This window comes from Bos indicus x Bos taurus, chromosome 7 (genome assembly GCF_003369695.1).
Source record: "Bos indicus x Bos taurus breed Angus x Brahman F1 hybrid chromosome 7, Bos_hybrid_MaternalHap_v2.0, whole genome shotgun sequence".
Taxonomy (NCBI): Eukaryota; Metazoa; Chordata; class Mammalia; order Artiodactyla; family Bovidae; genus Bos; species Bos indicus x Bos taurus.
In genome coordinates, this window is record NC_040082.1 from 86,918,961 (window position 1) to 86,946,907 (window position 27,947).

Here is a 27,947-nt window from a genome sequence, read left to right on the forward strand (position 1 = left end):
GTCAAAATACTGCTGGAACAAGGATGCACAACCGAATATCTGCTCGGGTAACTATAAATGACTTACTCTGGCTGGACCAGACATCCAAGGAATAGGGCTAGGAGAGAGAGAGGGGGGAGTTGATGAGTAATCAGGAAAGGTACTGGACAAGTAAATAGGTGATAGATTATGAAGGTCTTTGCAATTTATGCTAAGGAACTTAGACTTTGACCCTGAAGAATTTCTAGCTTAGAAATGACATGATAAAATCCATACTTTAGAAAGCCACCCAGCTATAGTGTACAAAATTTATTGAAGAAAGGACAAGGCCCTTCATCAATAGGAGGACTATAGTCTACTGCAGTAATCCAGGTGAGCAAAGATGATGGTCTGCAGCAAAGGAAATGGAACTGCTCTTAACACTTAGAAAGTTTAGAATTGATCAGAATTGTTGACTTGGTGGGTATGACAGAAAGGATACAGATCATTTTCTAGACTTTGGGGAAAGGTGGTGCCATGCTGTAAAATAGGAGGTCCAGAAAAACAGCCATTTGGTAGGTAATGATGAGTTTCATTTTTGACATGTTCATATTGAATAATATATGAACTGATTGCATAAGGCCCTTAGCAATTGTATATAGAAGAGATATCTGAGCTAATACATATACTTGATAGTTGTAAGTATTTACATGGCATTTGAAACCATAAGAGTAGATGAGATCACCTCCTAAGGATGATCTGAAATCACCTTTTCTAAGAAGAGGAGAAAAAGAAGATGAAATGGAGAGGAAGGGAAAGGACAGTTAGTAAAAGGGAAGGAAAGAAAAGGAAAGGAAGAGAAAGGAGGAAGATGGAGACTTGGGAAGTCCCAAGTGGAAGCTGAATGCTAGAGGCCAGAGAAGGGAGGTTGGAATGATATATTTGAAAATTCAAAGTGTGGTGTCAGCAAATCTGGAGAGGAGATGATTTCAAAAAGATAAGAGAAAGGTGAGAGATATATTTTTCAAAGATTTATTAGTTCCTCAACTTCAGATTATATCAACTCATCCTTAAGAGCTGATAATATATGAAATTATCTATAGTAAGTTATATATACAATAAAATCTCTGGAGAGGAAGGCACATAGAGGAGTACTGAGTTCAAAAGATAGTTTGGACTGAATTCAGTAAGCCTCTGAAACATCTGAAAATCATGAATTTAAAGTTTCAAACCAGGTTCGATGCACGATACTGGATGCTTGGGGCTAGTGCACTGGGACGACCCAGAGGGATGGTATGGGGAGGGAGGAGGGAGGAGGGTTCAGGATGGGGAGCACATGTATACCTGTGGCGGATTCATTTTGATATTTGGCAAAACTAATACAATTATGTAAAGTTTAAAAATAAAATTAAAAAAAAATAAAATAAAGTTACAAACCAATTTGTTTTTAATAGAGCACTGAGGCTACTAGTTATTTCTGATAGTTTCCACTTCTTGAAGAACATTTTTCCATACTGACATTGATCATTGCTCTCAGTTTGGCCAAATTTTAAACCTCCACATTTTCACCTAGAAATATCCTAAAGTTTACATAGCATTTTTATATCAGAAATGGACTGACAGAAGAACATGTTGTTAAACTGGCATAAATTTTTAAGGGCAAGTTAACTCCTCCTGTTTTATCTTATGTTCTCAAAGATTTTTACATTTCTTTTCTCTTTCTCAGTGCTAGGGTGACCAACTCTTTAAGACTGTTCAGAATTTGACACTGAAAGTCTAGTGTGTCCTGGGAACCACTGAGCACCAAGGAAAGTAGGTGGTCACCCTAGTGGAGTGCTGATAAGCTATACCATAGCAGAAAATACCATGTCTAAACAATAGAAATCTGTACTGAACACTTAATTGAGTGAGCATAAAATTACCACCAAAATACAGTCCTCAACAAAGACAAGATTAAAAAATGAATGAATTAAAAAACAGGATTTCAAAAAATAGGATTTCATCATTTTATTTGGTGAGAGCCCATCATGCAATGAAGCTACTGCTAATTATACCAAATATTTGTCAAAATAAAGGTTAGAAAAGTAGAGATTTTTCCCACAAGAGAGTAAGAAAGTAGAATCAAGATTTATCGTGGTGTTTAGACTAATCTTTCCTTTGTAACATACATGTTTTTTTAATTCTTTTTCAGCTATTGGTATATCTTAAATGATTACTTCCATTCTCATGTCAAATGGTTATTTAATCTTTAAAATTCCCTTCAAATCTCAGTCAAGTGCTTCACATAATTTTATTAGTTTTCTAGTTTTCAACTCATATTCTAGGTGGGACAGTAGAATACAGTGATAAGACTTTCCTCATGTCACAAGGGACTTGGCCCAAGGTGCTCCTGCTGAGCTGGCAGGATAATTAGAGATACATCTCTTTCCTTTGAGGCTCTAGACACTACAATATAGACTAAGTATTTCCATTATAATAGTAAACAAATTGATTTTTCCCAAATGTTCATAACCTCTCAACACTTGACTTTAAATCTCTAACATTATAAGCAAAAAAATCATTTTTATTAAAAGATACTCAAAATTTTCAGGATGGGGAACACAGGTATACTTGTGGCGGATTCATTTTGATATTTGGCAAAACTAATACAATATTGTAAAGTTTAAAAACAAAATAAAATTTAAAATTTTTCAATGAATAGAAAATATCTTCTCAATCATCATGTATCAATAGTTTAATCTGATTCCTTTTAAGAATTATTATAAGATAACCCATAACTCCGTGTTTCCTTGGCCTACCTGAATGAGTGGCCTTAGCCTCCCTGTAAAGTGTTAGATTTCTTGATAAATGTTACAGAATACAGACACATTTCATTCCTTAAATTTATAGCTAAGTAGAAATGGAGTTGTTTGGGGTTTTTTTTTAATGTTCTTTCTGAGTGTTCATCCCTGGATTCTGACCATGGATTCATGATTCATTGTCTTCTAAAGTTGAGAGCCTAAATAATGTGCTAACAAATTGCTTTCCTGTAGCAGCTTGAATTACTGCCCAAACTTAAATTACCCCCTTTAAGTACATACAGATTTCTAGAATTAGCATCCAAAATTCAGTTTCTTGTTAATACAACTAATTAGACAAAGCACATACCAGAGTTTTAGGACAAAAACTATTAGAGGTGAAATTGTATTTCTACTTCAAGTTCTCCCAAATAAACTGAAATGTCGTTATTTTCATTTCCATCTTCCCTATGTCTGAGCTAATTTAATTGCATGTTCAGTTCAGTCTAGTCACACAGTCGTGTCCGACTCTTTGCAATCTGATGGACTGCAGCACGCCAGGCCTCCCTGTCCATCACCAACTCCCGGAGTTCACTCAAACTCATGCCTATTGCATCGGTGATGCCATCCAACCATCTCATCCTCTGTTGTCCTCTTCTCCTCCCTCCTTCAATCTTTCCCAGCATCAGGGTCTTTTCAAATGAGTCCAGCTCTTCACATCAGGTGGCAAAAGTATTAGAGTTTCAGCTTCAGCATCAGTCCTTCCAATGAACACCCAGGACTGATTTCCTTTAGGATGGACTGGTTGGATCTCCTTGCACGCCAAGAGACTCTCAAGAGTCTTCTCCAGCACCACAGTTCAAAAGCATCAATTCTTCAGCAGTCAGCTTTCTTTATAGTCCAACTCTCACATCCATACATGACTACTGGAAAAACCATAGTCTTGACTAGATGGACCTTTGCTGGCAAAGTTATGTCTCTGTTTTTTAATATGCTGTCTAGATTTGTCATTGCTTTTCTGCCAAGGAGTAAGCATCTTTTAATTTCATGGCTGCGGTCACCATCTGCAGTGATTTTGGAGCCCCCAAAAATAAAGTCTGACACTGTTTCCACTGTTTCTCCATCTATTTGCCATGAAGTGATGGGACTGGATGATCTTAGTTTTCTGAATATTGAGTTTTAATCCACCTTTTTCATTCTCCTTTTTCACTTTCATCAAGGGGCTCTTTAGTTCTTCTTCACTTTTTGCTATAAGGGTGGTGTCATCTGAATATCTGAGGTTATTGATATTTCTCCCAGCAATCTTGATTCCAGCTTGTGCTTCTTCCAGCCGAGTGTTTCTCATGATGTACTCTGCATATAAGTTAAATAAGCAGGGTGACAATATACAGCCTGACGTACTCCTTTTCCTATTTGGAACTAGTCTGTTGTTCCATGTCCAGTTCTAACTGTTGCTTCCTGACCTGCATCCACATTTCTCAAGAGGCAGGTTGGGTGGTCTGGTAATACCATCTCTTTTAGAATTTTCCACAGTTTGTTGTGATCCACACAGTCAAAGGCTTTGGCATAGTCAATAAAGCAGAAATAGATGTTTTTCTGGAACTCTCTTGCTTTATCGATGATCCAGTGAATGTTGGCAATTTGATCTCTGGTTCCTCTGCCTTTTCTAAAACCAGCTTGAACATCTGTAAGTTCATGGTTCATGTACTGTTGAAGCCTGGCTTGGAGAATTTTGAGGATTACTTTACTAGCGTGTGAGATGAGTGCAATTGTGCTGTAGTTTGAGCATTCTTTGGCATTGCCTTTCTTTGGGATTGGAATGAAAACTGACCTTTTCCAGTCCCGTGGTCACTGCTGAGTTTTCGAAATTTGCTTGCATATTGAGTGCAGCACTTTCACAGCATCAGCTTTTAAGATTTGAAATAGCTCAACTGGAATTAATTGCATGTAGTCAGGTTTTAATTCATCTTTTTGCTATACAGTCTTTATTCTTAATTTATGTCTGCTAACACAAGGTTTTAGAGCAGTAGTTCCACAATGAAAATCTTATATTTGGAACAATGGTTTCATGCTCATTTACTGAACATATATTTTTGGCATTGGGAATACAGTAATGAATAAAGATGACAAAATTTTATTCTCATTTTACTTGCATTTTTATGCATTTAGTGGTAGAAGGGTAAACAATAAGAAGCAAAGTATTAAATGAATAGTACAGATTGCAAAAAAGTGACCTGAAGAGAATAAAATTTCACTCTGTAGTAAAGATGAGAATCACTATATTGCTTGGTTGGAAAGACTGAGACCTAAAATGCCAGAAGGAACCAGCCATGCACCCATTTGTATGGTTAGAGAATTCCAGTTAGAGAGAAAAACAATTAAGCCATTCTTAAGTTTAGAACAACATTTATGTGTTTTTAGAAATAAAAGAGAATAAAGGATAGCCAGAGCATAATATGAGGATGCTGCTGCTGCTGCTAAGTCACTTCAGTCGTGTCCGACTCTGTGCAACCCCATAGACGGCAGCCCACCAGGCTCCCCCGTCCCTGGGATTCTCCAGGCAGGAACACTGCAGTGGGTTGCCATTGTGAGGATGAGAGGATAAGAATGAGCAAGATCCTCTCATCCTCCCTTAGCATTCTCTAGTTATCCTCTTTTTTTCTTCTATTTCTAAAACACATAAATGTTGTTCTAAACAAAGAATTTGGACATTATCCCAAGAGCAATGCAAAGTCATTGGGAGGAGACAGGAGAGAGGTCTAAAGAAAAGAATGACAAGAAGTAATTCAGATTTTAATGATTACTCCCAGTTGTGGTGTGGATATTGGACTGTAAGGAGCAAAAGGGGCACCAAGAAAATCATTCGGAAGATATTTTATAGCCAGGCAAAGACAGCTGTGGATAGAACTGTGGTGTTTTTAATGAAATCCAATAGATTCAGTATGGTGTATTTTTGGTTAGTGAGTAGTTTTGTTTTTGTGGTTTTCTTTCTTTTGGAAGGTGAAACCTGTAGAGTTTGCTGATGACTTGGGTAGAGGTGATTTTTCAAACAAGGAAAAAGGATTAGTCTCATTTTTCTGCCTGAGCAAGTGATGGAAAGTTGTCTTAGCAACAGAGATAAGGAAGTTGGGTAGAGACCAGAGAATCAGGATTTCTTCTTTGGGCCATTTCATTGTGAGCTGCCTAGTAGATGCCTGAGTAGAGGTGTCAAGTAAGCAGTTGGCTACATGATTTCTCACTTGAGTGAAGAGGGTGGGCTGGTGTTACAAAAAGAAGAGCAAAAAGAAGAAAATACTTCAAGTTGGAAGGAATGAATAACTTCTTGAAATTCTGCTGAAAGTTAGAAACACTGGGCACAGAGAAATATGCACTTTGGAAACTGGTTATCTTAACAAAAACATTTTCAGCGAGAGGTGGGGATGGAATCCTGATAGAGTGGATTGAAGGAAGAATAGAATTTGGGAAAACTGGTTTTAACTTGTGATTTCCTGACACTGAGTGTCTTTTCAAGTGCTTTTAATAATTTTTGTGAAGGATCTATTCAAATCTTTTGTTTGTTTTGAGGGGTTCAGTTCAGTTCATTTCAGTCGCTCAGTCGTGTCCAACTCTTTGCGACCCCATGAATCGCAGCATGCCAGGCCTCCCTGTCCATCACCAACTCCCGGAGTTCACCCAGACTCACGTCCATCGAGTCAGTGATGCCATCCAGCCATCTCATCCTCTGTCGTCCCCTTCTCCTACTGCCCCCAATCCCTCCCAGCATCAGAGTCTTTTCCAATGAGTCAACTCTTCGCATGAGGTGGCCAAAGTACTGGAGTTTCAGCTTCAGCATCATTCCTTCCAAAGAACACCCAGGGCTGATCTCCTTTAGAATGGACTGGTTGGATCTCCTTGCAGTCCAAGGGACTCTCAAGAGTCTTCTCCAACATTTCTCTTTATTACTGAATAGTTGGAGTTCTTTATATATTCTAGATACAAGTCCTTCATGAGATATGTTTTACAAATATTTTTCTAGAATTTGACCTTTTTATTTCACTAATGATGTGCTTTGAAGAACAAAATGTTTTATGTCAATGAAGTCCAATTATCAAATGTTTTCCTTTTATACTTTTTGTTATAACTGTCTAAGAAATCTCTCCTACTCTTAGTTCATAAAAATATTCTCCTGTTTTCTTCTAGGAAAAGTCCTATATTTCTCTCTCTATATACACACACACACACACACACACACACACACACACACACACACACGCATGCTAATTGTCTTATCCATTTATTTCCCTATTTCTTACGCTGTATATGTTCTTTGGTCATACAGTTCTTGAAACAATCAGACTTAACTTTCAAAAAGGAAGTTTGGGGGGCTGTAACCTACATGAACCGTGAACTTCCAGATGTTCAAGCTGGTTTTAGAAAAGGCAAAGGAACCAGAGATCAAGTTGCCAACATCTGCTGGATCATGGAAAAAAGAAGAGAGTTCCAGAAAAACATCTATTTCTGCTTTATTGACTATGCCAAAGCCATTGACTGTGTGGATCACAAAAAACTGTGGAAAATTCTAAAAGAGATGGTAATACCAGACTACCCAACCTGCCTCTTGAGAAATGTAGATGCAGGTCAGGAAGCAACAGTTAGAACTGGACATGGAACAACAGACTGGTTCCAAATAGGAAAAGGAGTACGTCAAGGCTGTATATTGTCACCCGGCTTATTTAACTTATATGCAGAGTACATCATGAGAAACGCTGGGCTGGAAGAAGCACAAGCTGGAATCAAAATTGCCAGGAGAAATATCAATAACCTCACATATTCAGATGATACCACCTTTATGGCAGAAAGTGAAGAGGAACTAAAAAGCCTCTTGATGAAAGTGAAAGAGGAGAGTGAAAAAGGTGGCTTAAAGCTCAACATTCAGAAAACTAATCATGGCATCTGGTCCCATCACTTCATGGGAATTAGATGGGGAAACAGTGTCAGACTTTATTTTTGGGGGCTCCAAAATCACTGCAGATGGTGACCGCAGCCATGAAATCAAAAGACACTTACTCCTTGGAAGGAAAGTTATGACCAATGTAGATAGCATATTAAAAAGCAGAGACATTACTTTGCCAACAAAGGTATGTCTAGTCAAGGCTTTGGTTTTTCCAGTGGTCATGTATGGATGTGAGAGTTGGACTGTGAAGAAAGCTGAGTGCCAAAGAATTGAAGCTTTTGAACTGTTGTGTTGGAGAGGACTCTTGAGAGTCCCTTGGACTGAAAGGAGATCCAACCAGTCCATTCTAAAGATAAGTCCTGGGTGTTCTTTGGAAGGACTGGTACTAAAGCTGAAACTCCAATACTTTGGCCACCTCATGCGAAGAGTTGACTCACTGGAAAAGACCCTGATGCTGGGAGGGATTGGGGGCAGTAGGAGAAGGGGACGACAGAGGATGAGATGGCTGGATGGCATCACCAACTCGATGGACAAGAGTTTGGGTGAACTCTGGGAGTTGGTGATGGACAGGGAGGCCTGGCATGATGCAATTCATGGGATTGCGAAGAGTCGGACATGACTGAGCGACTGAACTGAACTGAACCTCAATTCTTTACTAGCACTATTTTTCTATTCATGATATGGCTGGGATAGGTTAAACATGATAGTAAATAGTTCACTCTTTATATAGACCATTCAATTGATAAGGAAAAAAAAAATTTGTCTCAATATTTGCATCATTCTCCAACATAGGAACAATCATATATTAATCTTTCATACAGCACATCTTCCATTAATTATCTTCACTAATGTTCTTCTATTTTGTTGTGCCAGAGACCACTAGTTATTAACCAAACACTTATTCTGCTTCTTTCTTAGAATTAGAACTCATTGATTTTCAATATGTGCATGCATGCATTTAAAACCTATATTCTCCAGCTTCCTTAACAAATGAGGTAGCCAATGATACAGAAGCAGATACTACATTGTAAGCCGGTTTTTACAGGTTTTTGCAGAAACTTGTAAGCAGGTTTTTACAGAAAAGTTTTTAAAGAAAAGTTCTTTACCTTTACTCTTTCGTTCATGCTTCAAAGGAGAGATTACTGTCACTAGCATTCCTTAAAGCTATTTTGAGAAAAGAATAAAGGCAAACAAAAGAGAAGTTGGATAATTGTACTGTAATAGTATACTCTGAAGTTGCCAACAATAGCATCCAATTTGATTCTCAAAACTTCCTTTCACAGCTATCTACATTAATTATAAACGACTAACTCTGTGCATTTGCATAAACAAGTAAAGTTTATGTTTTGAAATATAAAAATTAAAAATGCATGTTATTCTAAAAAGATAGTTATGTTAATAATTTTGTTATTTAATGAGAAGTGCTAAATTATAATAGTTCATTTGTAATATAAAATCACAGTTAGTCTCGTTTTCTTCTTGGAACATATACATTGGCTTCAGGGTTTTAAAATTATTTTTGATTTGCCTATGTTCCAGAGAACACTTGGTTTACAAATGTAACATGTAACTACTTGCAAACCAGAAAGCAAGTTGTTTCCTTCTTTACTCTATTGTTTGCAGTATTGTCAGCATTTTCACTCCTGCTTGGTTTTTAGCTACTTGGTGTTAATCTTTGCCAAGGTTATATCTTATGATATATCAGACTTTGGGTAATGTAAACAAAATAAAACTATTAATATTTAAACTTGTGCAATAATCAATATTAGTGAGAATATTTTCCTTTTGCATTAAAAATTTGTGAACTTATTCTTTCAGGGACTTATAATTCTCCATAGTAGAATTTTGAACTATGTAAACTTCTTCCAATTCTCAAGTATTAGAAGAGTTAAGTCTCATTAATATTCATCCTTGGCTTGAGAAAATTAATACTGTTTAAATGTCCATACTACCCAAACTAACCTACAGGTCTAATACCGATGGCAAAATACTGTCAAAATACTCATGACATTTTTCAAAGAATTAGAACAAATAATCCTAATAGTCATAAGGAGCCACAAAGACCCTGAATTGCCAAAGCAGACTTAAGAAAAAAGAATGAAGCTGGAGGTATAATCTTCCCACATTTTAGACTATACTAGAAAGCTGCAAGAATCAAAACAGCATGGTACTTAACAGCATCCATTAAGTATATGGATGGTAAGTCCTGGTACCACATAAGTATAAAATTGCATTTTTATGAGTTTGACACCGTTATAATTCAATTGTTAAAATATAAAAACCAAAACTCATTGAGTTCATAGGTTTATTAAAAAAAAACTGTAATAAAATACCAGGGAAAAGAGATATATTAGAACAGAAGCAAAAAAATAACATTTTCCCCATTGCTCAAACAGTAAAATCATTCAATAAAGCCAATATCATCTTTTTTAAAAATATAAGTACAGTTTTTGCAAACTTAAGGAAAAAGGAGAAAAGAAAAATTGATGATAGCTCTAAAAAGGAAGTATAATACTAAGATGATAAAGGAAGATTATTGTAATAAAAATACCTACTTACAAAAATAAAATGGCAGAGACTATGAATAGTTATCAAAAGAGAAAATAAGTATGCCATGATGTTAGCCCAATGATGGATCAAGAATTATGTGAATAAACTCCAAAGTGAATTTAATAAAAATTGAAAATGTATACCAAGCCATTAAATATTATATAGTCATCAAAATGCTATACTGTTTAAGGATAGTTTTTAAAACAGGGAAAATACTTACAATATTAAAACATAAAAATTAGCAAATACATGATCTAAATATTTAAAAGTTATAGATAAAAAATAAAAAGCAAATATGCCTGAGTACTGACTAGATTCACTTTCAGTTGATAGGATCATTGGTACTTTTCCCCTTCTTCTTTATAAAATTTTGTTCTTTCTTTTTATATATTCAAAAATGTGTTGAAAATTCTAAGCCCTGTCTATACAGCATAAAGTCTTATTACTGTTAATTTTTTAACATTTTTATTATAACTTGTATAAAGTCATCAAGCTAATTAGAGCATATTATTGGTGGGGGAAGAGTTGTATGATTCAGACTCATCAAGTGTGATCCAGATGTTCATCTGTGAAATGATGTCCCAGATTAGCCACAAAATATATGACATGTTCATTACAAAGCATAATTAGTATAAGTAATGGAAAGTTCATCTTCTAGAACAGAGAACCACTTGTATTGAGCAGAAACTAAGCACTGGTACTCTGTGGTAGAGTTTTAAAAAACCTGTCATTGAAATAAAGACTCCTGCTCGATGACTAACCAGCTGTAATGAACTGTGTAATCACAGCTGGGAGCCACTGGTATAATGAATGACCAGCAATGCTGAAGAAGCTATTTTAAGGCAAGAGCAAACTGCTGTTCCATGAGCATGCAGACCATACTTACTTCATACTAAAGTTCCATAATCCTGAGAAATAGAGCTGGACAATAGACAAAAATAAAGCTACTTTGTCACAAAGTCAGGGTGAGTCACTGGAAGACGTGACATATATTTATGTTTTCTTACTCTGGAAAATTGCCCAACATTAGAAACTGCATATTAAAAGGGAACTTAGCCCATTTATTGGGAATATCACAATATCACATACTTGGTTTGTATGTGTGCATCTGTTCAAAACTAGTCAACCATTTGCTCCTTCAGGAATTGCTCTTCCCTTGATTTTTTTGGCTTTGCTTGATCTTGATTCTTTTGTCTTACTGTCAAACCATATTCATTTTCTTCACCGTATCCTCTTCTTCTGGCTATCCAATATGTCTATCCCTCCACAATAAAAAAAACATATCTTTACTCTTTTTCTCTCTCCATTCCCTTTCCTGCCCTAGCCTCATTTTTTTTTTGCCACCCCTCTTTTTTCCACATATTGTTTCAACTTATATCTGGGTTTATAAATATTTATTAGAGACTCATAGTATTCTCTTAATAAACATTTTTCTAAGTGCTTTATAAGTACTATAAATTTCATTATCTCACTTAACCCTCCCAGAAACCTTATGAAATAAGTATAATTATTTCCTCCTTTTTAAGTGAAGAAACAGACACAGAGGGATGAAGTTACTTGTTCAGGTTATAGAGCTGAGTTTAAGTGAGATACAAAACTGTGGACGAGTAACTTTCTTGTGGCAAAAATACATGGTTTTCTTTTCATCTGATTCTATGATTCTGATGTCAAAGGTAGTAATTAGTAGATTTTCTTTTCACAAGGAAAAAAAGTGCTGCAGATCTTTTCTTTTGATGTGTTTGGCTCCCTTATCTCCCATCCGTTGTCATGTTTTTTGGCCACAGGTCTGAAGTCAAGATCCTTAAGCTGGTTCAGTAGAGTCTCTTCAGTTTATAACTTAATCTGATGCAGCATCACTAATGTCCTTTATCACAGTACAGCAAGAATCCTTGCCACCTCTATAGAGATAAAGGGTTAGTATGCTAAACCGTGGGCTTCCCAGGTGGCACTGTTGGTAAAGAATCTGCCTGCCAATACAGGAGACATGAGAGATGGGTTCAATCCCTGGATCAGGAAAATCTCCTGGAGGAGGACATGGCAACCCACTCCAATATTTTTGCCTGGAAAATCCCATGGACAGAGGAACCTGGCAGGCTACAGTCCATAGGGGCACAAAGAGCTGGACATGACTGAAGCAACTTAGCACGTATGCCTAACCCATACTCTGCTTAGTTAAAGAACAGCTACAGTATATGACAGCGACTGTTTATGATCTATAAATTATTGATTCTAGTTTACCCTTTCGAACTTATAAGAGTTACTCATTTTCTAAACTTCAGCTTCCAAAAGCCTAATTTAGTTCACTTCAGTCACTCAGTCACGTTCGACTCTTTGTGACCCCATGGACTGCAGCACCCCAGGCCTCCCAGTCCATCACCAACTCCTGGAGTCCACCCAAACTTATGTCCATTGAGTTGGTGATGCCATCCAACCATCTCATCCTCTGTTGTCCCCTTCTCCTCCTGCCCTCAATCTTTCCCAGCATCAGGGTCTTTTCCAATGAGTCAGCTTTTCACATCAGGTGGCCAAAGTATTGGAGTTTCAGCTTCAACATCAGTCCTTCCAATGAATATTCCGGACTTATCTCCTTTAGGATGGACTGGTTGAATCTCCTTGCAGTCCAAGGGACTCTCAAGGGTCTCCTCCAACACCACAGTTCAAAAGCATCAATTCTTCGGTGCTTAGCTTTCCTTATAGGCCAACTCTCACATCCATACATGACCACTGGAAAAACCATAGCCTTGACTAGACAGACCTTTGTTGGCAAAGTAATGTCTCTGCTTTTTAATATGCTGTCTAGGTTGGTCATAACTTTCCTTCCAAGGAGCAAGTGTCTATTAATTTCATGGCTGCAGTCACCATCTGCAGTGATTTTGGAGCCCCCCAAAATAAAGTCAGCCACTGTTTCCCCATCTATTTGCCATGAAGTGATGGGACTGGATGCCATGATCTTAGTTTTCTGCATGTTGAACTTTAAGCCACCTTTTTCACTCTCCTCTTTCACTTTCATCAAGAGGCTCTTTAGTTCTTGTTCACTTTCTGCCATAAGGGTGGTGTCATCTGCATATCTGAGGTTATTGAAAAAGCCTAATTAGTCTGAATGTTATCTGCAGGCTGACTTTGCTAATTACTCGTGGAAAGAAAACAAGAGTAGAAAGCAATTCCTATCCATAGGCAATTTCTGTTTCTCAAAAGTTGGTATTGTATGTCTTTTTCAGTTTAGCCATCCTATTGGTTGTACATTTGTATCACATTGTAGTTTAAATTTTCGTTTGGTTTGTAACTAATGACAGCAAACACTGCATGTGTTTATTGCCATTCGAATATGTTCTTTTGTAAAAATATCTGTTTCAAACTTTTTCCTACTGAATATTTTAACTTACTGATTTCCATCATTTTGCATATTCTGGATATAATAAATAATTCAAACATCTTTATCCACCCTGTGGTGTGCCTTTTCACTCTGTTAAGAGTATCTTTTGCTAACAAGTTCATTAAAAACATAGGTTATTAAGTTTAATGTAGTCCAAATTGTGTTTCCTACTTGCTTAGTTGTTCTTATGTCCTATGTTTTAAAAATATAACTCCCAAACACAGTTAGTGTTTCGTTTCAATAACGTTACTGTTTTACCTTTTACTTTTAGATCTATACTCCTATAAAATTGATTCCCGTGTATGTTATAAAGAAAGGACTAAAGTTCCCTCCATATATTTATTGAGTTGAACCAACAAAATTTATTAAAAAGATTCTCCTTGCCTCTACAACACTACACTGTTGGATTTGTAATAACTCAAGTGTCTGTATGAGTGCCTTTCTACACCATCATTTCTATAATACTCTTGTTAAGAACACATAACTTCAAGCAAATAATGAGAAAGCATCAAACAAAAATTAAACAATGTTCTACAAAATAACTAACCAGTATGTTTCAAAAGTGTCACAAAAAAATAAGGGAATACTCAGTAACTATCAGGGCTTGCCTGGTGGCTCAAAGGTTAAAGCCTCTGCCTGCAATGCGGGAGACCTGGGTTTGATCTCTGGGTCAGGAAGATCCCCTGGAGAAGGAAATGGCAACCCACTCCAGTATTCTTGCCTGGAGAATCCCATGGACAGAGGAGCCTGGTGGGCTACAGTCCACGGGGTCACAAAGAGTCACACACAACTGAACGACTTCACTTCACTTCACTTCACTTCACTTCAGTAACTATCACAAATTGAGGGAAACTAAGGAAGGAGACGTAACTAAATGCCATGGGGGATCCTGAATTGGATCTGGAAACAGAAATGATGTTAGTAGAAAAGGCTGTGCTGTGCTGTGCTGTGCTGAGTCACTTGTCATGTCCAACTCTTTGTGACCCCCAAGGAGCCCACCAGGCTCCTCTGTCCATGGGATTTTCCAGGCGAGAATACTGGAGAGGGTTGCCATGCCTCCTCCAACATCTCCTGCATCTCCAGCATTGCAGGTGGATTCTTTACCCCACCAGAAGACTGTTACAATCTAAATTAAGTTTGTATTTAAATGAATGTATTGTACTGGTTTTAATTTTTTATTGTCAGAAGTTTGGAAACCCATTTTCCCTTTTTTCAGGGAAAGGAACAGGTGCAGATTATAGCAGGAGGTCTGAGCCTGTAGCATAACTTTAATGTTTTGTAGTTAATATGATTTTTTTTTCTGGAGGATACACATTCTACACACCTCTGGTAGTATTAAATATCTGGAGAATTTATCTGACTTTTTTCCTCTTCTAGTTTTTGTTGTTGTTGTTCAGTCACTAACTCGTGTCTGACTATTTGCGACCTCATGGACTGCAGCATCCCTGTCCTTCACCACCTCCCGGAGCCTGCTCAAACTCATGTACATTGCTTCGGTGATGCCATCCAACTATTTTGTCCTCTGTCATCCGCTTCTCCTCCTGCCTGCATTCTTTTCCAGCACCAGGGTCTTTTCCGATGAGTTGGCTCTTTGCATCAAATGGACAAAGTATTGGAGCTTCAGCCTCAACATCAGTCCCTCCAATGAATATTCAGAATTGATTTCCTTTAGAATTGACTTCTAGTTTTATTGAGATGTAATTGACATATGGCACTGTGTAGATTTAAGATGTACAACATAATGATTTGACATGTATACATTATGAAATGATTACCATAATAGGTTTAGTGAGCATCCATAATCTATCATATAGGTATAACATTAAAGAAATATAAAAATAAATATTTTTCCTGTGAGAACTCTTAGGATTTTCTGTCTTAGAAACTTTCATATATAATATACATCAATGTTAATTTTATTTATCATGTTGTACATTATATCCCTAATACTTATTTATCTTGTAACTGGAAGTTTAAACCTTTTGAGTACCTTCAACCAATTATCCTTCCCCAAACCCCCACCATTGGTAACAAAAAGTCTGATTTTTCATTCTATGAGTTTGCTTGTTTTTGAAGTATAATTGAACTATAATACTATATTGGTTACTGGTACAGAACACAGTCTTTCAGTATTTTTATACATTTCAAAATGATCAGCATGGTAAGTCTGGTTGTCATCTATCACTAACAAAGATATTACATAAATATTGGCTGTATTCCCCATAATGTACAATTTATACCTGTAAATCATTTACTTTGTAACCAAAAGCTGGTGCTTCTTAATCTCCCTCACCCATGTCTCTTCTCCTCCAATCCCTTTCCTCTCTGGCAACTACATGTTTATTCTGTTTCCATAAGTCTCTTTCTGATTTCTATTTTCTTGTTTTGTTTTTAGATTCCACCTAAAAGTGAAATCATACAGTATTTCTCTTATTCTGCTTGACTTATTTCGTTTACCATAATACCCTCTAGGTTCATCCATCTTGTCCCAAATGGCAAGATTTCGTTCCAGTTTATGGCTGAGTAGTAGTCCATGGTGTATATGCACTGCATCCTCTTTATCCATTCATCTGTTGATGGGCATTTAGGTTGCTTCCCTATCTTGGCTTTGGTAAACAATGCTGCAGTGAGCATAGGGATGCATATATCTTTTTGAATTAGTATTTTCACTTCCTTAATATAAATACCCAGGATTTGAATTGCTGGATTGTGTAGTGGTTCTGCTTTTATTTTATGGGGGAACCTCCATAGAGTTTTCCATAGTGCTTGCAGCAATTTACATTCCCACTCAAAGTGTGCCATTCCCTTTTCTCCACATCTTTGTAAGCACTTGTTGTTTGTCATCCTTTTGCTAATAGCCATTCTGACAGACGTGAAATGATACCTTATTGTGGTTCTGATTTACATATCCCTGATGGTTAGTGATAGCATCTTTTCATGTGCCTGTTAGCTATCTGTGTGTCTTTTTGAAAAATTTTATATTCAGATCCTTTATCTATTTTTAATTGGATTATTTGTTTTTTTTATGTTGAGTTGTGTCGGTTCTTTATATATTTTGGATATTAACTCCTTATCAGATACATCATTTGCAAATACCTTTTCCCATTCAGTAGACAGCCTTTTTGTTTTATTGATAGTTCCTTTCATTGTACAGAAGCATTTTCATTTTATGTAGTCTCATTTGTTTATTTCTATTTTTGTTTTCCTCCATTGAGGAGAGAGATTCAAACAGTGTTACTAAGACCAGTGTCAAACAGCATATTAACTGTGTTCCCTTCTAGAAGTTACGTGGTTTTAGGTCTGACATTTAAGTCATTAATCCATTCTGAGTTTACTCTTGTTTGTGGTGTAAAAAAGCAATCCACTTTCATTTTAGCTGCCCCAATTTTCCAGAAAGCCTTGCCAGGTAGAATGTTCTTGATTGTAGGTTTTCTGTTTCATCACTTTAAATAGATAGTCCCACTCTGTCTGGTCTTCAGTGTATCTGCTGAAAAGTCAGCTGATAGCCTAATGGGAATTTCTTTTTAGGTAGCTTGTGCTTTTCCCCTTTCTGCTTTTAATGTTCTCTGTTTATCTTTAATTTTTGACATTTTAATTACAGTGTGTCTTTGTCTGGGCCTTTTTGGGTCGATCCTCTATGGGAATCTGTGCTTCCTGGGCCTGGATGTCTGTTTCCTGTTCCAGGTTAGTGAAGTTTTCAGCTATTGTTGCTACTGCTGCTAAGTCGCTTCAGTCATGTCCGACTCTGTGTGACCCCACAGACGGCAGCCCACCAGGCTCCCCCGTCCCTGGGATTCTCCAGGCAAGAACACTGGAGTGGGTTGCCATTTCCTTCTCCAATGCATGAAAGTGAAAAGTGAAAGTGAAGTCCCTCAGTCGTGTCCGACTCTTCACAACCCCATGGACTGCAGCCTTCCAGGCTCCTCCATCCATGGGATTTTCCAGGCAAAAGTACTGGAGTGGGGTGCCATCGCCTTCTTCTCCGCAAATGTTCTCTACCCCTTTCTTTTCTCCTGGGACTTCTATAATGATAATGTTAGTGTGCTTGATATTGTTCTAGAGGTCTCTTAAACTGTCTTCTTTTTTATAATTTTTTTTTTCTGTTCAGTAAGTTATTTCCACTACTCTGTCTCCAAGTTTGCTGCTTTATCTGTATCATATAATCTACTGTTGATTCATCTTAGTGTATTTTTGGCTTCAGTTATTATATTATTCAGCCATTTGGCTCTTGATATTTTCCAATTTTGTTAAAGGCTTCTAACTTCTTACTCTGTTCATCCATTCTTTTCCCTAGTTCTTTGAGCATCTTTATGATCATTACCTTATGTGTTTAATCAGGTAGATTGCTTATCTCCACGTCACTTAATTCTCCTTTGGGGATTTTATCTCATTCTTTCATTTCAAACATATTCCTCCATCACTTCATTTTGTGTGATTCACTATTTTTATTTCTATATACTAGAAATAAATAAGGGAGTCATGGTCTTGGCGGTAGCCTACTGTTCGATGGAGTTGAGTCATGTGTGGTAGCTGTCTACAGAGCCCCAGGGGATCCTGGAACTAGTGTGGGCCCACTGGTATGCAGAGCTGGGTCCTGAGTTGGCTTGCTCTGAGACCAGGGTCCTAGAGCTAGTGTTGGCCTGCTGGTGGGCAAGACCATGGACTATGGGTGTCTGAGGGTTGTTGTTGGCCCAGTTGTGAGTGAGTTGGATCTAAGGACACCTGGCTGAAGGAGCCAAAGTGTCCTGGAGCTGGTGTTGCCCTGTTATTAGCACGATGAGGGCTCAGGATGATCCCAGCCTGCTGGTGGCCAGTTCAGTTTTAGACACAGCTGATTGCAGGTTTGTGATGATCCCCAGGGCTGGTGTTGGCCTGCTCTTGTATGGGGCTTGGGCCGTGGTATTCCAGGTCTGGTATTTGCCCACTAGTGGATGAGGCCAGGTCCTGGAATTTGTGCCTGTCTGCTAGTGAGTAGGGCTGGCTCCATCACCTGAGTGTGGGACCCCAGGGCTAGTGCAGACCCACTGGTGGATGGGGCTGGATCCTAGTCTCTCCGGTAGGCAGGGCTAGGTTATGGGTTGGCTAGAGGCTCAGATGTCTTATGGTAGCCAGCTCACTGGAAGGTGGATCTTTGTCCCCACCAACCTAGCTGGGTGTCCCAGGACTGGTGCTGAGCAGCTGGTGGGCAGGGTGAGGTTCCAGAACTAATAAGCCAGAGTGGGGATTCTAGAGTAGTGTTTGCCAGCCCCAGGGTCCTCGTGGTGGGATGAGCTCCCCATTATGGCTGCCAGTAGCTATCATCCCAGTGTGTGTTTCATTGTTTCTTGCATCTCCATGAGGCTTTCCAAGATCATCAAATGGATCTGATCCAGGATTCTTTCAAATTACTGCTTATGCTCAGGATCCTAGAGCATGTGAGACTTTGTGTGTGTTCTTTAAGTAGAGTCTCTGTTTCCCATAGCTTTCTGGCTCTCCCACTGGCCCTGAAAGCCAAGCCTTGTGGGGGCTTGTCAGCCCAGAGTAGGACTACCAAGCTGGGGAGCCCAGTGTGGGCCTTGGATCCCTCGCTCCACGAGGAGAACCTCTACAGTCATGCTTGTCCTCCACGTTGTGGGTCACCTACTGCAGGATTATGGGTCTTTACTATTAATATATTGCATCTCTACCCCTCCTGCCTATCTTCTTGTGATTCTTACCTTATATCTTTAGTTGTAGGTAATCTTTATGCTAGTTTTGGGGTCATTCTTATTGACAGTTGCTCCGGAAATAGTTACTTTTGGTGTTCTCATGGGAGGTAATGAGCTCAGGCTTTTCCTATTCTGCCATCTTTGCAACTCCCCCATGAGTCTTTTATCTTTTTTTCATTAATCTTACTCTTTTAATCTGCAGATTTGTGTTTCCTTCACTTTTTGGAAATTGTATCTCTGCACTTATTTAGCACTTTATTCACCTCTGACTTTCTTTTCTGTCCTTTTTGAATGTGTGGTTGTTTGCATTCCAGGATTGTCTCAGCTTGTTTTCTTGCATAGTTGTGTCTTTGCATGATTTGTTCACTTACTCAACACATATTTATTTATTTATTATTAAATGTAGTTGATATGTACTTGTTATATGAATTACTGGTGTACAGTGTAGTGATTCACAATTTTCAAGGGTTATACTGCATCTGTAGTTATTATAAAATGTTTGCTATATTCCCTGTGTTGTACAATATATCCTTGTAACTTATTTTACACCTTAAAGTTGTACTTCTTAATCCCCTACCTCTATATTGTCCTACCCTCCTTCCCTTTCCCCACTGGTAACCACTAGTTTTCAACACAGAGTTATTAAATGTCTTCAGTTTTAAGGCCTTGTTTTAGGAATTGGGAACATGGTAATAAGCAAAACAGATAAAAATGCCTACACTTGTGAAAATGATCTAACATTCTTGCACAGTGTTTTCTATAAATTCATCTTCTTAATGAGTTTAATTTTTTTGTCAGTGATTTGTTCTTATTTCTTGATCTTCCCTTTTCTTTACATTCTGTTATTATTAATTACTGAAGTATGTCCTAGAATCCTGTCTCCTGAGTAATCTGTTTTCCCTTTATAGTTATTCTTATTTCTGTTTTTTATTTCTCATAAATTATTCTCTTCCTCTCCATTGATCTTGATTTTCTGTTCACATTATTGATAAAGTATAGCATAATTATTCTTGAAAACGGGTATGATTTCCTCTCTTGCTGTTGTATGGCTAGAGTTAAGTCCATGGCAGACTTTTCTCCTTTGGAAAGTTACCTTAAGGATACATATGCCTGGAGCACAATTTGAGACTCAGCACTTTCTGAATTGCAGAGTGAGGAAGGATTTTCTCTGGAAACGTACCAGTCTCCATATTAGAAGCCATTAAAATAGAGTCCTCAGGCTTTCCTTCTGAAGATAAAAGTGAATCTACAAGAGAGTCTGGTAATAAGGGTATGGGGATGGGGGGAAGAAAGATGTGGCAACTGATTTATATAACTGTCATGCAGAAAGACCTTCCACTAATGACTACCTTTGTTCCTCTTCTCACTCTTGAAACCATACTCATAACTAGGATTCTGCTTGAAATAGTTTCTGTCACCTCTGACATGGGCTCTGGCTTCCTTGCTCAGATTTGCCGGTAAACCAACATTAATTCACTCGTCTTCTTCCACAAATATATTAAAATTACTTCAATGATTATTTTCTCTTAATCCTCTTGCTATTATAAGCTAATTTTCTTTGTTTTTCTATTTCCATAAAGTGTTTTCAAGAGGGACACAGAAGGGTGGAGGAGAGTATTTGTGTGTTTTAAATCCATTCCCTAGCTTGCATGTGTGTGTATTATGTGCAATATACTAGAAATCAAAGCAATAAATAATGTAAATGTATCAGTTATAGTTCCATTGTGAAAACCAACATATATAGGACTCTGATGCAAAGACTAATATGAAAATATAAAACATTAAGGAAATGAATCATATAAATCAAATATGAATTCTAAACAGTAAAACATGGAGGTGACAAGGTGAGGTTTTAACTTTCTTTTTTAAAGATAGGCTATGTATGTCTTTCCAACATATGTGTTCCAGCAGAGTATTGAGCTGGTTACAGAGTGCCACACACTTATCATAAGGCAACTCAAATCCCTTGTAAGTTATCCATAAACAGATGTCACTGGAAACATGGACCAGGAAGTTTTTATCATCTATTCTATTTCCATTCCTTTTCTCTTTTGCCTGTTAGCTTGTTGAAGGGGATAAATGAGTGAAAGTTGGTGCCAGCTTAGGAATATTTGTGTTTCATTTCTTTTGACGCTTGGCAAGGAAATTGTCATGTTGACCTTGAGATGTTGTTACAGTCATTAGAAGTTGTTACACGCGTCAGTATGTTAAATACCTTTAGCATGATGAATATCTACCACTTCATAATTAGGTAATTCAGATGGCAGAAGGTTTTCATTTAAAAGTAGTATAATTCGATAAGATAAATGAGGAGGCTTGTAGAAATCCATCCAGGGATAGGTCTCAGACCAAAACACACACACCCACATAATAAATAATAAATGAATGGATCTCATACTTAAAAATATATGCATAATATATGGAATTCAGAATGACATCATTCATTAAGGGGAATTTTTTCTTCAACAATCTCACAGAAATTATGTATTAAAAAATTCAGTTCCAGAATCAGCATTATTTATGTAAATGTTTTGACCAGAGCCTCTATTGAGATTTTTTTAATGGTCTATTCAAAATGCCTTATGAAAAATAGATATAGGATGGCTTTATGAATCTTGTTAATTTTCTCGGCCTTTGATTGCTCTCTAGCACTCTCTACTAAACTGGATCCATAGCGACCACTGAGTATCATAGCAAGAATAATTTCAGACATACTATTTCTTTGGTCATCTAAATGTTTAAACACTGACTAAATCTTGAATTTTTATTATTTGATTTTAAATATTTATCATTTTAACTCAGGTGAGCCCTGGTGATATTGCATGGTAAAAAAACAAACAAAAGCAATATAGACTAAAACTTCCAGTGTTGATCTTAGGAATAGAAATTCTGTGTCATAAAACTGCTAAGAAAATTTCTACAGAAGGCAGTTGATTTTTGTTCAGCATTGTCAGTTCTCTACAATTAAAATATGTAGAATTATTTAGTAACAGGTTAATAAAGATATTATTAATATTTTATTTATAGCACTCTATAGTTTTAGGACTTAATATTATTGTCTCTGTAAGATTTGAGTAAAACTCTGAGGTAAATTTAAATAGATCCATTGTAGACATGAGGAAGGAGAGTTTAAATAACAATAGAAATCATACCTGAGTTTCTAAAACAAGGAATTTTTTTTATTAATTGACAATCAAATACATTCCCTGTTAAAGCTATCTTTATATGTCATATTGTAACTTGGCATAAATACATCTCAAATTTATCTTAGTTTCCATCTAAATGTTTGATACAGTTTTTAGATAACCCTTCTCATCTTGTTCTGCGTTAATGAACACGGAAAGCTTTGTATCATACATTAGCATGGTTTGTGCCATACATATCTAATATTCATTAGTAGTGCTCATATCGGAGAAGGCAATGGCACCCCACTCCAGTACTCTTGCCTGGAAAATCCCATGGATGGAGAGGCCCCGAAGGCTGCAGTCCATGGTGTCGCTGAGGGTTGGACACAACTGAGCGACTTCACTTTCACTTTTCACTTTCATGCATTGGAGAGGGAAATGGCAACCCAGTCCAGTGTTCTTGCCTGGAGACTCCCAGGGACGGGGCAGCCTGGTGGGCTGCCGTCTATGGGGTCGCACAGAGTCGGACACGACTGAAGTGACTCAGCAGCAGTGCTCATATATCATTTATGCCCAACTTAAGCCACGACTTGTGGCTTTAATTCTTTAACTTCCAGATGGGTTGTACGAAACAACTCCCTTCCATAGCTTTCCCCAAGTTATCTGAGGATGCATTTTCTGGCCCTGTTATCTTGCTTGGACTGTCAAGATAGAGTCCTGCTCAAAAACTAAACAGTTTATCAGAGACACAAACCATACCTCCTTTGTGGTAACAGAAATAGTAATATCTGTTCCTGAAATTTTTCTACTATGAACACTTTTTATAGTTTTTATTAATAGTATAGGTTCTGGACATTTAATTTAACCCATGTTGGGGATATAGGAACTTTGAGAAAAGTCTTGACATTATATATGTTTTTGCAGCCTGTCCATGTGAAGAAATACCAGCTCAGTAACAAAAGTTAGTCTTTTCCATTTTAATTTTTTAGAAATTTGTCTTTACTCTCTACAAACCTTTTACTTAACATATATAAAGCAGTTAATATTGTAGAATGTTTATAATTCACTACTTGGTAAAGATCTCATCATTCAGTTGTCTTTACATAGTTCCTATAAAAATCTCCTTAAGATGACTTGTCTTCAGCAGAGATAATGGAGAAGATATGATCACTATTAGTTCATCCAGATTGTTTCTCTTTGTAGGCAAGATAAAGTTTATGATCATGACTGTGTGTGTGTGCATAATTAGTCATGTCTGGCTCTTTGTGACCCCCATGGACTGTCTGTGGCCTGCCAGGCTCCTCTGTCCATGGAATTTTTCAGGCAAGAATACTGGAATGGGTTACCGTTTCCCACTCCAGGGAATCTTCCTGACCCAGGGATTGAACTGATGTCTCTTGTGTCTCCTGGTTTGGCAGGCGGAGTCTTTGACACTGTGCTGCCTGGGAAACCCTACACTCCTAATTATGGTGTAGCAATGTTTTCCTTTTAAGTTTTCCAGCTGGATCTCTGAAAACTATTCTCAGCTAAAGAAAATTCTCAGACTCTGTTTACTTGTGTTCTTTAGACATAATGTTCTATTTTTCTAGCATCGTCTTTCTTCTCATCTTTGTAAGATTGAACCTAAGAATTTGGGTCCAGAAAATTTATTGGTTTTACTCAAGCAGGCTCTCTCCAAATGGCAACAAAGATGGCAATGGACAGCTCCAGGGAAGCAATGTCTTTTTAGTACTCAGGCTCTCAGAAGGATAGCTAGGTTCCTTCACTCTTTCATGCATCCAGAACACTTCCTGAAAACACTCTCATTGTCCTTACCTGAGACATGCCAACTTCTGGACTGAACCTGTAGGAGTAGGATATTCTTATTGAATCTGTAGTTTCATAATGCCTTTTTTGATGGAGACATAGTGATTATCAGTCTAACAAGATGAAACAGAAGCAGTTCTCATAAGGAATAACGAGTTTCTCTTACTAGAAAATGGGGGAATGAGAGGTGAACAGCCAGAAACATTTGTCTCCTCTATGCAAACATCTTTCAAGAGGCAAGGAGTAGCATTGTCTGTTTTTAAGTCTTCCCCCCTGAGGCATGTAAAAGTCAGTCATTTGTCCTCCTGAGATGCCGATGGAATATGTTTGATTAAACATTCATCACAGCATAGTATACCACTTTTCTGCTGCTCTCCCTCCCTCTCTAGACTGTGATTCCTTGAGGACACAGGCCAGCTCTTAGCCATTTTTGTATGCTCAGAGTGTTGTAGTGTTTAGGACAAAGTATATCCTAAAATTGTTCCTTATATTAGAACAGGATAAACACAAATTCTTCTGTTGTCTTCTCTTGCACAGAGTTCAAAAGCAGACATGCAAAAACAATCATTTCATCTGTGTAGGGAAAAAAAAAAAAAAAAAAACCTTTACAGAGATTGATTTAAATGTAATGAGTTTGACTTTAAACAGTAGATGATATGAGAAATATTTCTTTATCTTTTGTAGACTAGCTCCTGATAACACAGTACATTATATTCATCAGTGTCCTTTTTGAAAGCTTATATGGAAGTATTTAAAATCTGACAGAGAAAAATTATGCTTCAAATTCATTGCTCATATATAATATGCCTCTATCATTTGTTATACCTTCTACTTCTAAATAGAAGTTCAGTATTAGTTGCTTCTATTTTGACTATCAAGAAACAGAAAAATAAAATTTAAGCCTAATTGTTTACCCTGATTTAAACTATTGGCTTCCCTGATAGCTTAGTTGGTAAAGGATTCACCTGCAATGCAGGAGACCCCGGTTCAATTCCTGGGTTGGGAAGATCCACTGGAGAAGGGATAGGCTTCCCACTCCAGTATTCTTGGGCTTCCCTTGTGGCTCAGCTGGTAAAGAAAGTGAAAGAAAGGAAAGTGAAGTCATTCAGTCGTGTCTGACTCTTTGTGGCCACATGGACTGTAGCCTACCAGGCTTCTCCATCCATGGGATTCTCCAGGCAAGAATACTGGAGTGGGTTACCATTTCCTTCTCCAGGTGATCTTCCCGACCCAGGGATTGAACCCGGGTCTCCTGCATTGAAGGAAGACACTTTAACCTCTGAGCCACCAGGGAAGCTCCACCTGCAAAGGGGGAGACCTGGGTTTTCCCCTGGGTTAGGAAGATCCCCTGGAGAAGGGAAAGGCTACCCACTCCAGTATTCTGCCCTGGAGAATTCCATGGACTATATAGTCCATGGGGTCACAAAGAGTTGGACAAGACTGAGCAACGTTCACTCACTCAAGCTATTTTTTAGTATAATTGTTTCTTAATCTGATTCTCAAATTAAATTACCTTGGGTGATTCACAGCAAATCACCCAAGGATCTTGTCAAAATACATTTCTTTACCCCACTCCCTGTGATTCTGATACAATCAATTATTACCTTGCTTGTTTTGACGTTAGGTCAATTCAAAAATTGGCAAATAAATATATGCATGTTTCAACTTCTAGGATATTCATTAAATATAAAGGAACACAACACATTTCCAACAGAGGAACAAAAAAGGAATGATTAAAAAAAAAAAAAGAAAACATGATTCAACCAATCTAAAAGCTATCCAGAAAAAAGAGACAAAGAAAATAGACATCCCCCATTGGGTGAATGGAAAGAGATATGTAAAAACGTATGTAAAAAGGTTTCCTCTAGAATACTGAGCTGAGTATTAATCAGTGAATGCATGTAGAGAAACTACCAGAAATTGGGGAAAGAATAACTAGAAAGAAATGAAGATAAAACTGCCTCCATATTGAAATATGAGAAGGGAGGATTTTTAGCAAGTCTTATTAAAGAGAATGGATTCAAAAATTGAAAGCAAAATAATAAGAACTCAAATGTAATAGTGTGTGAGAATGAGAATAATACCAGAAAAATAATTCTAACAAATATTAAGAAATAATTGATAAAGCTCAACCCCCATTCATGATAGAAATGTTTGACAAATTAGGTATAGAAATTATATTCTTTATCCTGAAAAAGTATCCTTAGAAACTATTACCAAAAAAATCATCTTAAATGGGACCATGTTAGAAATATTCCTTTTGAAGGGAAAAATGAATTAAACAATTTTGTAAATTTCTGGCTTCACTTAGATAGCATATTCAAAAACAGAGACATTACTTTGCCAACAAAGGTCCATCTAGTTAAGGCTATGATTTTTCCAGTAGTCATGTATGGATGTGAGAGTTGGACTGTGAAGAAAGCTGAGCACTGCAGAATTGATGCTTTTGAACTGTGGTGTTGCAGAAGACTCTTGAGAGTCCCTTGGACTGCAAAGAGATCCAACCAGTCCATTCTAAAGATCAGTCCTGGGTGTTCTTTGGAAGGAATGATGCTAAAGCTGAAACTGCAGTACTTTGGCCACCTCATGCTAAGAGTTGACTCATTGGGAAAGACCCTGATGCTGAGAGGGATTGGGGGCAGGAGGAGAAGGGGACGACAGAGGATGAGATGGCTGGATGGCATCACCGACTCGATGGACGTGAGTTTGAGTGGAGAAGGGGACGACAGAGGATGAGATGGCTGGATGGCATCACCGACTCGATGGACGTGAGTTTGAGTGAACTTCAGGAGTTGGTGATGGACAGGGAGGCCTGGCGTGCTGCGGTTCATGGGGTTGCAAAGAGTCGGACATGACTGATCAACTGAACTGAACTGAACAGAGAGTGAAGGGAAATAGGATGTAGGGGAAAAGTATAAATATCTTTCTGAATACATCTTTTAAAATACCTTCAGAGTTGTGTTAACATACTTTATGTTTTTTAAAGTATAATTTTATGAAAAGATATGTGAAAAAATATATATATATACAAATAGGAACAAATGACTCTACATATATATCAAAAACATAATATAACCACATCTTAAGCAAGATTTGGTAAATTTTGTTGGTTTGTTGCATATGTGTGTGTCTGACATATATGTGTGTACAAAAGAATTAACAGAAAAATTCCTGGATCTCATAAGTGATTATAGCTATATTGTAGGATATACAGTTAATATACAATAGTTATTTACTTTCTTATATACCAGCAGCAAAGATATGGGATATGAAATTAAAAAACAGGACCATTTACATTAGCATTTCTCCAAAATGAGAGTATTCATTTTGGAGAAGTATTTATATATAAATACTTCTTTTAAGTATACCAAAGTATTCAGATATAAATCTAGCAAAATATATGGAAGAGGAAAACTGTAAAACTTATAACATCAAAGAAGAACTAAGTAAGTGAAGAGATACTCCATGTTCTTGGATGAGAAGGCTCTGTATTGTCAAGATGTCAGTTCTTCCCTACTTGGCAGATAGATTCAATGCAATCTCTGCAAAACCCCTACAAGTTATTCTGTGGATATTGACAAGCTGATGTCTAAAGTTTTTATAGAGGGGAAAAGACCACAAATAAACAACACAATATTGAAGAAGAACAACGTTGGAGGATTGACACTACCCAACTTTAAGACATACTGTAAAACTACAATAGTCAAGACAGTGTAGTTCTGGTTTTAAAAAAAGACA

At 37.4% G+C, this 27,947-nt stretch overlaps 1 pseudogene; it reads right to left on the reverse strand.

Annotated features, from left to right (window-relative positions):
- Nucleotides 1–27,947, reverse strand: part of LOC113896330 — a 188,659-nt pseudogene that overhangs the window by 138,532 nt on the left and 22,180 nt on the right.